An 11,835-nucleotide genomic window follows, 5' to 3' on the forward strand; every position below is an offset into this window, starting at 1 on the left:
TCATCACATTGATCTAACAACGGACAATTTTATAAATCGTACATTGATACAATTTTATAAGAAACAATTATTACACACTTTCGCACACTACATTTATAACCAGATGATTTATATTGATTTATGGGTTCTCATTAATGTATCGAAATAAATACAACGTCAACTATGCGAGTGAAATTGTACACTTATATTTATATATATATTTTATATTTTTTTATATTTTTTATAATTTTATAATTTTATAATTTGGTACATTTGTTAACAACTTGCTATCATTGATAATGATCTAATAGAGATCGAAACATTTGTTGTCTTTTGTCGTATATTTCTTGTTCCTAATTAAACTACAAAATTTTAACTAAATGACTTTTCTTTTTCATTATCTTAAAAAACTACTTTGCGGAAAAAATGGAATGTACTTTTATTACTTAATTATTCACGAAGTTTCACGCTGTAATAATATTATCGTCAAATTTCCGGTCACTCTGCATATACACACACATATAAATATACATACACCTGTGTGCATACATGTATGCAAGAGTATAATCTATACATGATTGTAAGCAAACTCCTGCAAGAGAAATTAATCCTGGGCTTGCCATTCTAAACTTCTAGAATTTCTCTCTTTCCATCTTCTCTGCGTATTTCCACATACCTGTCGCGTATTTGCAAGCGAGATATTATACTCGCGTTTGTCATACATTTGCATAAACTATGAATAAATGTATGTGCTTTAATAATTTAACGCAAGTAGCTGCGCACTCGTATAGGATTTCATTGGAAAAATAGCAGATGATATTTTCCATAAGAAAAATACGAATAAAAATATTAAATTGCTAAACTCTCTCTCTCTCTCTCTCTCTCTCTCTCTCTCTCTCTCTCTCTCTGCAGCTTTACAAATAAAATTAAAAGTAAATGACATTTTCTTCGTTGGATAATTAGGTAACATTAAACAATAAACATATAAATATATTCACCTAATTACACAGCTGAATTAATATTAATATATCTAAAAGAATAATAATTTTCCATTATACAGAGTGCTCCCGAATTAAACCGCCAAACTTAAAATATGAATTCAGGACCTAAAAACGAACAAAAATTTTCCTCTGGACATATGCAAAAATTTCATTCAAGAAATATTTACTTTTGAAGTTACAGAACTGTAGGAATAAATAATGTCAAAATAAGGTTTATCCTCTTTATTGCTTTACAATAATCAAAATTATCAAATACTTTGTTCAAAATGATGGTCTCCAGTAGACCGAAAACAAGCATTACATCTATCGAACGAATGGCTGACTGACATTGTGCATCTGTAATTTCTTCGCACGCTTGCACAATCCTCCGCATTAATAATTGCAGATCATTAATGGACACTTTTTGTTTCAAAGAGTACCTCATATAAAAAAATCTAATAGTGTTAAATCCGGTGAACGCGGAAACCAAGCCACGTCCAATACGACCGATCCATCTTCCGGGAAAATGAGTCGAATTAAACCACTGTCGAAGGCCTTTGCCATAGTGAGCAGGACAGTTATCCAATTAAAACCAGGATGGTTCTCATATTCAAAAGAATATTTTCAGGTCCTAAATTCATATTTTAAGTTTGGCGGTTTAACCTGGGAGCACTCTGTACAATACTATAAAATAACTATAAATAACACTATTTAATTAACACCTAAATTTTTTAAAATCTTTTAAAAAATCTATAGAACCTCGAAGATTTTTTTTCCTTGAAGACAATACTGTTGGCAGAATTTACATAGCACGTCAAGTTATTTTTACTATGCCAGAAGAAGTAACTTTTATCAAACAGTATAATAGATTACAGTAATTACATTTGCGCGTTCGAATATACTTTCGATGAATAAGTAAATTTACAATTTTACGATATTTGTCATTAAAAAAAGACTCACATATTATATATATATATAGTATATAAATTCACACAGAATTTTTCAGCACTAAAGATTTATACTTTGACCGTTTAGGGTCCTTATTTCTTACTTTATCTACATTTTTTAATCATAATTCTTGTATCTTATTCAAACTGATTTATGTACTTTCATATTAACATAAGGATTGTATTTCATCTCATTTATCCATGCAATTAATCACTCACATACTTTTAATGCGAAATATTGGAGACTACCTCGAGAACACATGTATGACAATGTCCGACTCTTTTATGGATTCACAGGCATTACGATCGTAACGCAAGAGTGGTAACATGCAAATCCATATTACTATATCGTGCCACGTTCCGCATCGCATTCCAACTACCACTTCCGTTTGGTTCCACGTGCCATCCTCGTTTTGTTTCCAGAACGTGTATGGCATGAAGCCAATGGGCTAGTCCGCAATCATATCGTCCGCAGAATATCAAATCATCCGGAAGTCTTCCTGCATCGAAACTCGAAATGCGTAAATCACCGTAAAGCGAGTTAGACGCGGTTACAGTGAATTTTGATACCCAATCGTTTGTCGACTCTCCGCGATAGATAGATTGCCATCCGATATTACGTTTCACAAGTTGTACGCTCTATAAACTACGTTCCCGAAGCACCAGAAGCCGTCAAACAGCACGTATAGCTATAAATCCATAACGTCAGTTATTTGCTCGCGCGAATCGCCCATAAAGTGTCAGTATAGTCTCGACAGATAATGTGCATCCCCATCGTGGCGACCTTGAGGATCACGATGGTCCATAAAACGTATAATGATCGACACCAAGAACGAGTGAGCGACGATACAAGATACCGTCATCCATCACTACGGCTGACAACGCGTAAGAAATATCTGGAGTCGGGTATGATGTGAGAGATTCAACCGAGGGGACCACTCCACTGATAAATGGAGCTGGCGTTCGCAGAGCGAACATCCCCATTACCATGGAAGATGGGGTTCGGATACACTTGGCAACGTCACCTATCTATATGAACGGTTCGCAGCGTCTGTAGTTGTAGGGAGGCAACAGCTGCAACCGTTCTTAAGCACTTCAGCAAACAATAACGCGGATCGAGGACATAGGAGGTAAGCGCGTGGCAAAGTGAGCTGAAAACTCGATACGTGGAAACACGGAGACAGGTGGACGAGGGAGGTAATCGAGAACAGGTACGTGCTGTAAGCTGTTCTAAATTCCTACGGGAAATGTGATCCGAAATGAAGCATCTCCCAAGGTTTTTACGTGCATGCATCGGCTTGAAAACAAGATCAGAAACACGGCTTCCTTTGCGCGCGTCGTAGAGACCAAAATGAACGAAAAAGAAAAAAAAAAAGAAAAAAAGCAAAAGTGCAAGAGGGCACTGATGGAGTAGGTAAACATTTCTTCCTGGATGTACTTAGCGAAGACGGCACTTTAGGGAAAGCGGAGCAGTGGGCGGGAAGATCTGACGTGTTCGCCCCGAAAAAGTCCCTGAAGATGAAAAATCATGCTTGCGCGTCATTACGTAATATCCTAGAACTGACGGTCGGATTATTCTTGAAGCTACGAAAGCCGATTAAACCTTAATCGAAAGTTGCCTGAAACCCGACTACAATTATTGTACGATGCGAGAGACGAATGGCATTCATATGGCATCGGATACTTCTCGTAAAAAGGAATATGGTCCACACAAAGGCAATAAATCCCGAATTGATGAACTGGCTAACGGTTAAATCGGGTTAGTGTGATAGCGTCTAGCCAAGTCGAGAGAGATTGCGCCATGGTGGAAGTTCGAAGCTCTCTAATCCATAAATAGAATCTCTAAATACAGTCTTCAAAGGAGGAGTAGTAGCCGCTGGAAATTCGATTGCCACTCGAGCTGCAGATTGCGTCGCATTTGCGTGTTCGCTCGCATACAGCATTGCACGAGTAAAAGAAATATGGCATGTATAATAAGACACGTAACAGCATCAACGGACAATATATAATATCCTCTCATAATCAGTCTAATATATTCTCAGTTTGTCGGCTTAGTCGCGAATTTAAAGCAACGAGAAATTTATGCGCTGCTTTCGGCGTTCTCGCAGTTAAAGTCACTGAATATGTATGCATGAGCAAACTTATGTCAATGAAGTTCACGGAACTTTACGAATTCTTATCAGTATCCTTTATGCGTTGCTTGATCATTTTGAAAGTTAGCCAGCAAGGGCTACAGTAATTGCGCGCGTTTATAGACAAAGAGATACCTTATCGGAGCTTTAGCGGCAAATGTAACTAATTTAGCTGAAGTTTATTGAAGCCTTTAAATGTAATTGAATTAAAATTTATGCGTCTTAAATGCGCACGAGATGGAGAAAAAGAATCTACTGAATACAAATTAATGACAGCATTACATCAATATTGTAATTTTCTATTTAATAATCTAAACTATCACAATATAACTAACTACATATAATAATATAACTCCTACTTAAGAATATAATGTAACAACGTGTATTATATTACAATTTAATGTTTATATTACATTTACATTGTTAAATAGAAAGTTGTCAGAGATGGGAGAAATAATATGTTATTTGTGACGTTGTTACCATAACTTTTGAAAAAAATGATAATATTAATATAATTCTTTCTGTTAATTTGTGTTTGAAAGAATAAGGGAAACGTGATGTTTTTTTATAAATGCAAAAACAATTGCAAGAATAAAATAGAGATAAATATTAAATCCAATATAATTTATTAAATGCAACTGATTACATTGCATCCTTATTGATTTCTTTATTCAATCTTTTACATTTATCTTTGCTTGTTGTTTACTTTCTCCGTTAAAGATACTTTAATTAAAAAATGTCAAATCGTACATATCGCAAAAGTCAGCAAATTTGTAATCTGAATACCTGTCATTTCTAACGGCAATAAGTATGTAAAGGTCACAATTTCAGTTATTATCATTTTATATTCGATGACACTGCAAAACGTCAGACTTAGATATGGAATATTCGCTGACACGAGAAAATGGAGAAATTTTCCATATACGTACCGAACAATGAGCGCAACGAAGTGATCCCGGCGGTAATCCGAAAGTTCCTGATTCTGGCTTTCTTTATCCGGAATTAAACCGCCGCTGGAAACAGTAACGAGGAAACACGTACCGGTGATGGACAATGTAACTCGTCGGGTGAAACTGCAAAATTATTTGCTAAACTTTGTTTCTAAAGCGTAGTACAGTGAAATTTTTGCGGTCGACGTTCAGTCCTCATCAAGCAAAATGCATACTCTTACATTTTGCAGTATGCGTGTCACAACCGCATAGTTGTCGCTGAAGTACAGAGGCGGTGTATACGATAAACCTCCGTATTTTAAAATGATAAGAAATAAAAACAGACATAAATATGTCTGGGTATTTTTATTATAAAAAAATAATTAAAAAAGCTTTTTACAAAAAAAATTATCGAACTTCCGTATGAGTACCTTTAGTAGCTCTAGTAACAAAGAATATCGAGCAAGTATTTACTTCAAGTTCGCTGAAGAATGTCATTAGTTATGGTGCCAAAGCGGTTACATCTCAGTTACAAAACATTCATGTTTTATACCTTGGTAGATTAATTATGTTTTGTATGTCTTTGATACACCTTCCAAAAAAGAAATCCAAGAGAATGATACTAGAGAAACTAGATGACCAAGGGATGAGACTTCCTCGCTGGATTCAACAACCTAGAAAAAGATTGTATCATTGTAGTGGTACTCATATGGAAGTTCGGTAATTTTTTGTAAGCAACTTTTTTAGTTGTTCTTTACAACAAAAACATCCAAAAACATGTTAAGCTGTTTGTTTCTATTTCTCAACATACCTTATATGCCACGTACGGTACAGTCCGTAATTAACCGATGAATTAATTCTCAGTGGATTGCACATCTCCTTCACGTCGTCATCGTCGGAGACGCAGCAGTTATATTTTAGTCGGAAGTTCATCCGATGAGTTTCTGTAACTAAAGATAATTACGCTTTACCCCGTATCATTGGCAACGAAGCCTCTCCTGCTCAGATTCTGTATGCTTGTACCTATATCTTCGCCAGATTAGATGTCACGGACTGTATCTCTCCTCCCTCCATGTATTACTAATTACGCAATTCCGAAGGTCCACTTTTTCTTTTTTTATCGACTGCCTTTCCACCTACGATCCTGGAAATTACTTACAATGTTTTATCCTCTATCAAAGAAAATTTCTGTCATTACGCAAACGCATATGAACGAATGTAATTAATTTTAGTTTAATTAAACTAAAATTATATGTCATGCTGCACAAAATATCTGAAAGCTCCTGTATTTCAAACAGCGGCTTTGAATAATTTCCAAGTTGATCGAATAAACATGCGCACTTTATCTTTTTCACAGAGTTAAAATTAGGTTTCGAAAATTGAAAAAAAATGGAAAATTTATAAAAATAAGTTTATAAAAATAACAATAGTACGAAAAACTTATCGGTTGAATCGCAAAATTGTATATTTCAATAATTTTATTGTTATTCTTCCTTTTGAAATTAATATTGAATTCTACGTCGCACGATATGCATTTTGTAATTAAATAGTGTTTCATAGAATACAGCTATCAGGCTTTACCGCTGAGTGAGGTTATGAACCGCGACTATAACGCATTAACTCGATCTCACGGTGCATTAGTAACGTAAGCGATCGAATGTTTAACGAATGCCGTTAAAAGCTACGTGGGAACATATCAGTTCGCAGCCGACATGACGCGTCGAATAACATAATATTATATTAATTTACGCTAAAAACAAGCTATTGCAAAACGAGTAAATAGATAGATGATTATTATTAAATAAGGATAGAAACGTTAGAATACTTGATCCATTTAAATTAATTAACGCACTCTGCCGCGTATTTTAAACTGTGACATTTAACGACAATGTTTTGTAGAATTAAGGACAGTTATGTTGCTTTATTGTATATATATCTATACATGGCATAAATCAGAAATATGTACATTTATTATTAAGTGATTAATTATTTGCGACAAAAATTGATTTTTGTCCGAAATAACATTACTTTCAAGCCGCTGAGGCAGAAATCTTTTACTTACGAAAGTCTCGGATAAACTTTAAAGTTCGACTTCTATGAAATCGTCATTTTCTCGCTAATTATTCAGGATGCTAACCAGCCAGAAGAGATTCGATTTGTTTTAAAGCTTTTATTAAGAATTTCCTCGATTTCTCTTTTTCTTGATAAACGATTTTTATTCCGAGTAAATGATCAAAACAGTTTACGAGTGACAAATGAAAAATGTTTTCTACCACAATAGAATTTTGTACAGTCTATTAGTTGCGCTTTTAAAATGTTTTTCGGCATAATTCGCGTCACATATTCGTCAGCTAAAAAGGAAAGCGATCACTATATAGCGTTATCTTGCACTTTTGACTAGATAAAAACTGCGCGACCATACCATAATTCCGAGGGGCGTACTGCAGTACGTGTGTGTACTATAGCGCTGTGTTCCGCAAACTCGGCCGTAAACTTTTAACAAGATATAAAGGGCGCCAACAAGCCTTGGAAGATGGATTTCGTCTTCGCGCGACTCAGGAAATGTGGCATAATTCTGTTCGTCTCGATCGTTCTTTTTCCCTCCGTTATTTTGCGAAGAAAAAGTATTGTCATCCGGCGAACGCGATTTATGACTTAAAACTTGACAGGTCGTATAACTTCTAACGTGTCGGAAGCAGAGCAATGTTTTACCTACTCTGCTGCTTCAAAGAATTCTCGTACCCTTCTCGATAAACGTATTGGAATAGCGGTCGATGAATCTATAGACTATAAATGACACTTAGAAAATCATACTATATAATCATAAAATATTACAAATACTCGCAATCCTTAGTCGTGCTTATGGAACGATGGAATAAATACGAAATAAGATATTTATTCTGTTGAATATAGTGATACGAATTGATGATCATATAAAAATGATTAATTTACCTTAATTTATATCTCTGCATAAACGGTGGCCAAAGCTAATCTGTGTTCCAAAGACATACACAACTTAATTAAGGCGTCTGCTGGAAGCCAGTGAGAGTGTCTGACGAAATCCGGAGGCTAACGAGCTAACGTAATGACATGACGTGGCGACTTACTGAAATAGTTTCTGCATAGCGAAACATAAATAGGTAACGTATGCAATTTTGAACTCCTCAGACTTATACTTAGACAATTCATATATACAAAGTGCACAGATCTCTTAATATCTTTTGATTTTTCTTTTAAATAAGAGAATTGGGAAAACATTCTTAAGCAAACTCCTATACATATCACGTATCCAATCCACCCTTTTAATTTAATTTCTATTTCGCTTTAACATCACTTTCTTCAAATAGTTGGAGTGCTCCTTCACTTAAACTCTAGAGTACTGTACAAAGCAACTACCGAATGACGTCAGAAGTACTTACATACATAGCAATGATATAAGAAATTTTACCACAAATTTAAAGTTTGTAGTTTAAACGCGCTGGACTTAAAAAAGAGTTCGCGAATGGCACGTTTCCGGTAAATACTGAAAAACGTTGAAAGAGACTCTGCGTACTGAGAGCAAATGCTATGAAAGAGCCGTAAGCATCATTTGTAGAGTTGTCGACTTGGATAATGGACTTGGATATTTGCAGTTAAAAGCAAGTGCGCTGGAACAGTTCTCCTTTTTCAATTTGTCTTAAATGTCACTCAGATTTAACCTCAGACCTTTATGTTTTGCATACGGCTTCCCAACAACGAGGGTTAAGTATTTCGTATACCTCGAGAATTTATCTTTGAACAAAATCACCGTTATATATCTTCATGATATCCCGACTTTTTACAGACCGTTGATCGTAAGAAAGAGCGAAGCGTATTTCCGAAGACGTCATTGAGAACACCAGCCTTGAGAATTGGGTATTTCTCCGTTTTTCTTCTTTCCTAGAAATCCTTTCGTCAGCATCACCCACATCTTATAACGTTCAGCTTCTTCTGAGGCAGACACCCTCCTATTTTTCAGCCGAACATGTCCAGCGTCTCACGACTATGACAATAATCGGGAGAATTCACCGGAAGACGCAGAAAATGGAAAAATACAACAGTCTGAATTGCAAACAATACTTGGCCAGAAACTCAACGAAAGTGCGGAAGATGTACTTGAAATATTAAAGAGTATGGCAGAAATAAAGATTAAACTGAATACATATTAAACAGTTCTAAGATTTTGTCAGCTATAAAATATCTCACAATATTATACACAACATATCGGAAGCAATATATTTAACCCTCATCGGACGTAAAATAATGTCAAGGTAGAACGTCGTGTCCTTGAATCGAATCATCCTCAATAATCTTTAAAAGGAGGGCACTTCACCGTCACTGTCACCGCTCACCGTCGTAATACTCGGCCTTCATAAATCATCTATTTCATTGTCAAAAACAAAGCCTTAGATTATACCCTCTGTCATATCTCCGCTAACTCGCCTAATTATGTAATACGGGAGGACTTTGGATTAAACTGAGTCTATTTTACGATGTAACATTTATTTACGACGATATAAATTTTACGAGCTCTACACTTAATTTTAGTTTCATTGCTTGTTTATTGCATTCAAATTGCAATGTAGAAATTAATACATGAATAAAATTTGCTTCATATGCAAATCTCAAGTAATTGTTACACGAAGTGCGCTTCATAACTGTGTAATACAATGCAGCAGCAATAATTTAATATCTACATGTATCATGAAGATAATTTTAACTAAAAAACCAGAAATCTTTGAAAATGAGGGAGTTATGATTTCAAGAAGACAAAAGAATTTTCGAAATATTAATTACGACGCTTCTATAAAAAAGCGCAACTGCAAGAAATAATATTAGAAATAAATATTTATTTTACACATTAATAATCAATTGTATAATACAATAAAAACAAAGTTTCAAGTATTTCCTGTGCTTTTTGCTAGTTTTGTCCAAAGTTCTTAAAGTTATGTTCGGTTAAATAAAAAATATCGCAAAAACGATGGCTCACCTTTCTGAAAGTGGAATCTTCTGGGACACCTTCTCCACAGTTTGCTGTTTTGTGTCTTGTCGCAAATATCTCTATGAAACTTTTGATAGCTGCCAGCGGACTGTTACCACATTTCTCTATGAGCTCCTCATCTCAGAGTCTTCCGAGTTCACCTGCTTTCGCCTGGGTACTTCGTTTTATTCTCTCCCTCCCTCTAACTGGAGAGACAAACCACGACGGCAAAATAGTTGCCCTAGTTTCTGGTTCGTCCAAGTACGGTGAGAAAAATCAACAGTCTTAGATAGAACATGCCAATGGGCTCAGGATATTAAGCCCATACGATCTTTCGATTCTCCTTAAATCACGTGCGATTCCAAGCACGTAAAAATTTCATAGTTAAGACTCGTCTGTTAAAAATCTAAAATAGCTCCACAGTGCCAAACACTTAATAATGCACGAAACATTATTTTTCTGGTAAGTGATAACTGCAAAGTAGTGAAATAAAATGTTGTATCTTTAATTAATGATGTTTCCAAGGAAAATAAAAGTAATTCGCGCATAAAAATTTAATTAAGTAATTTTGAAATATAAAACAGGATAAGAATATAAAAAAGAATATAAGCTACTGCATTTTCTATATGCAAAGATTTTCACCAGGTATTTCGTAACAGAGTAAGATTACGAATTCTTAAGCGCTCGCTCAATAGAGAGGAATTTCTACGAAAATGTTAGCTAATAGTAACTATATAGCATTACTGCAACCTGTGTCATCTTGACAAACGGAAAATGTAAAATATTCATAAAATTTGCTAAAAGAAATAAATAAAATCTTCAAACAAAGAGTGGTACTAGATACTAGATGCTATTTAAGCTGTATGCTTATCATTATAATGAAAAAACTTTAGGTAAAACTTCATAGTAATATAAAAACAGAAGAAATGTTAACCTTTATAATAAAACATAATTATAATGATGAAAAATAAACAGAACAAGAATTAAATATAATTAAATGTAATATAAAAATGCACGTATATTCAACATAATTTATAATTTTGTTATTTACGAATACTCATATTTCTTCTTTATATCCACGTTGAAGTAGAAAGCATAATCGCTGAATCGCACGGAAGTAACAAAGATTTCGCAGATAGAGAAAATGCATTGAATCTTTAGTCACGCACACGATTATCAATGATGAAAGAACATTTCTTAACAAAAACTAAAACGTATGACAGATTGAAAGTATAAAAGAATAGCCATATCATATGTAGTTTAGAGATATTGACGTTTAGTCGATAATATTGATAGGTCGTATTAAACAGTTTGAGCTGCTGGTTTCCTCCGCGCTCAAACAGTTTAACGTGATTATAAACGTAATCCATGCGTCGACGTTCGATCAATGTCAAAATTTCATAATAAGTGTAATATGGAAGAACAGTTAACAGTCGAGTCGCATTGTGTAAATTGAAACGAGGCAAATAACAAAGAATGAATAGTTTGAAATGAATAATACCTTCGATTATCTTGATAGATATATAAATTATCAAGAGACTCTAGATGTATTATAGAAAACCATAAAATATGTTAAATAAGAGTAAAACTGTTAAATGCAGTGGAAGTAAGAATATTCTTAAATTCTAGGATCTTAGATTTCAAGAAAGGATGGAAAGGATCTTGGCGCAGTGGGAGACTTTTACTTGATCCGTGCCTCTTTAAAAATCGAGAGGTTTAAAGATAACGAGCCTCGTCACGTACAATAATCATCATGCGATAAAGGGTGCAATACAGTAAAGGATATTCTGAAATAGAAGCTTTTACGAAAATTTCCGGTTAGCGAGAGAGCCACTGATTTTGTGAAACTCTGTGCATTTCGCTCGCCTT

The sequence above is a fragment of the Cyphomyrmex costatus genome, unplaced genomic scaffold (assembly GCF_001594065.2).
Source record: "Cyphomyrmex costatus isolate MS0001 unplaced genomic scaffold, Ccosl1.0 scaffold193, whole genome shotgun sequence".
Taxonomy (NCBI): Eukaryota; Metazoa; Arthropoda; class Insecta; order Hymenoptera; family Formicidae; genus Cyphomyrmex; species Cyphomyrmex costatus.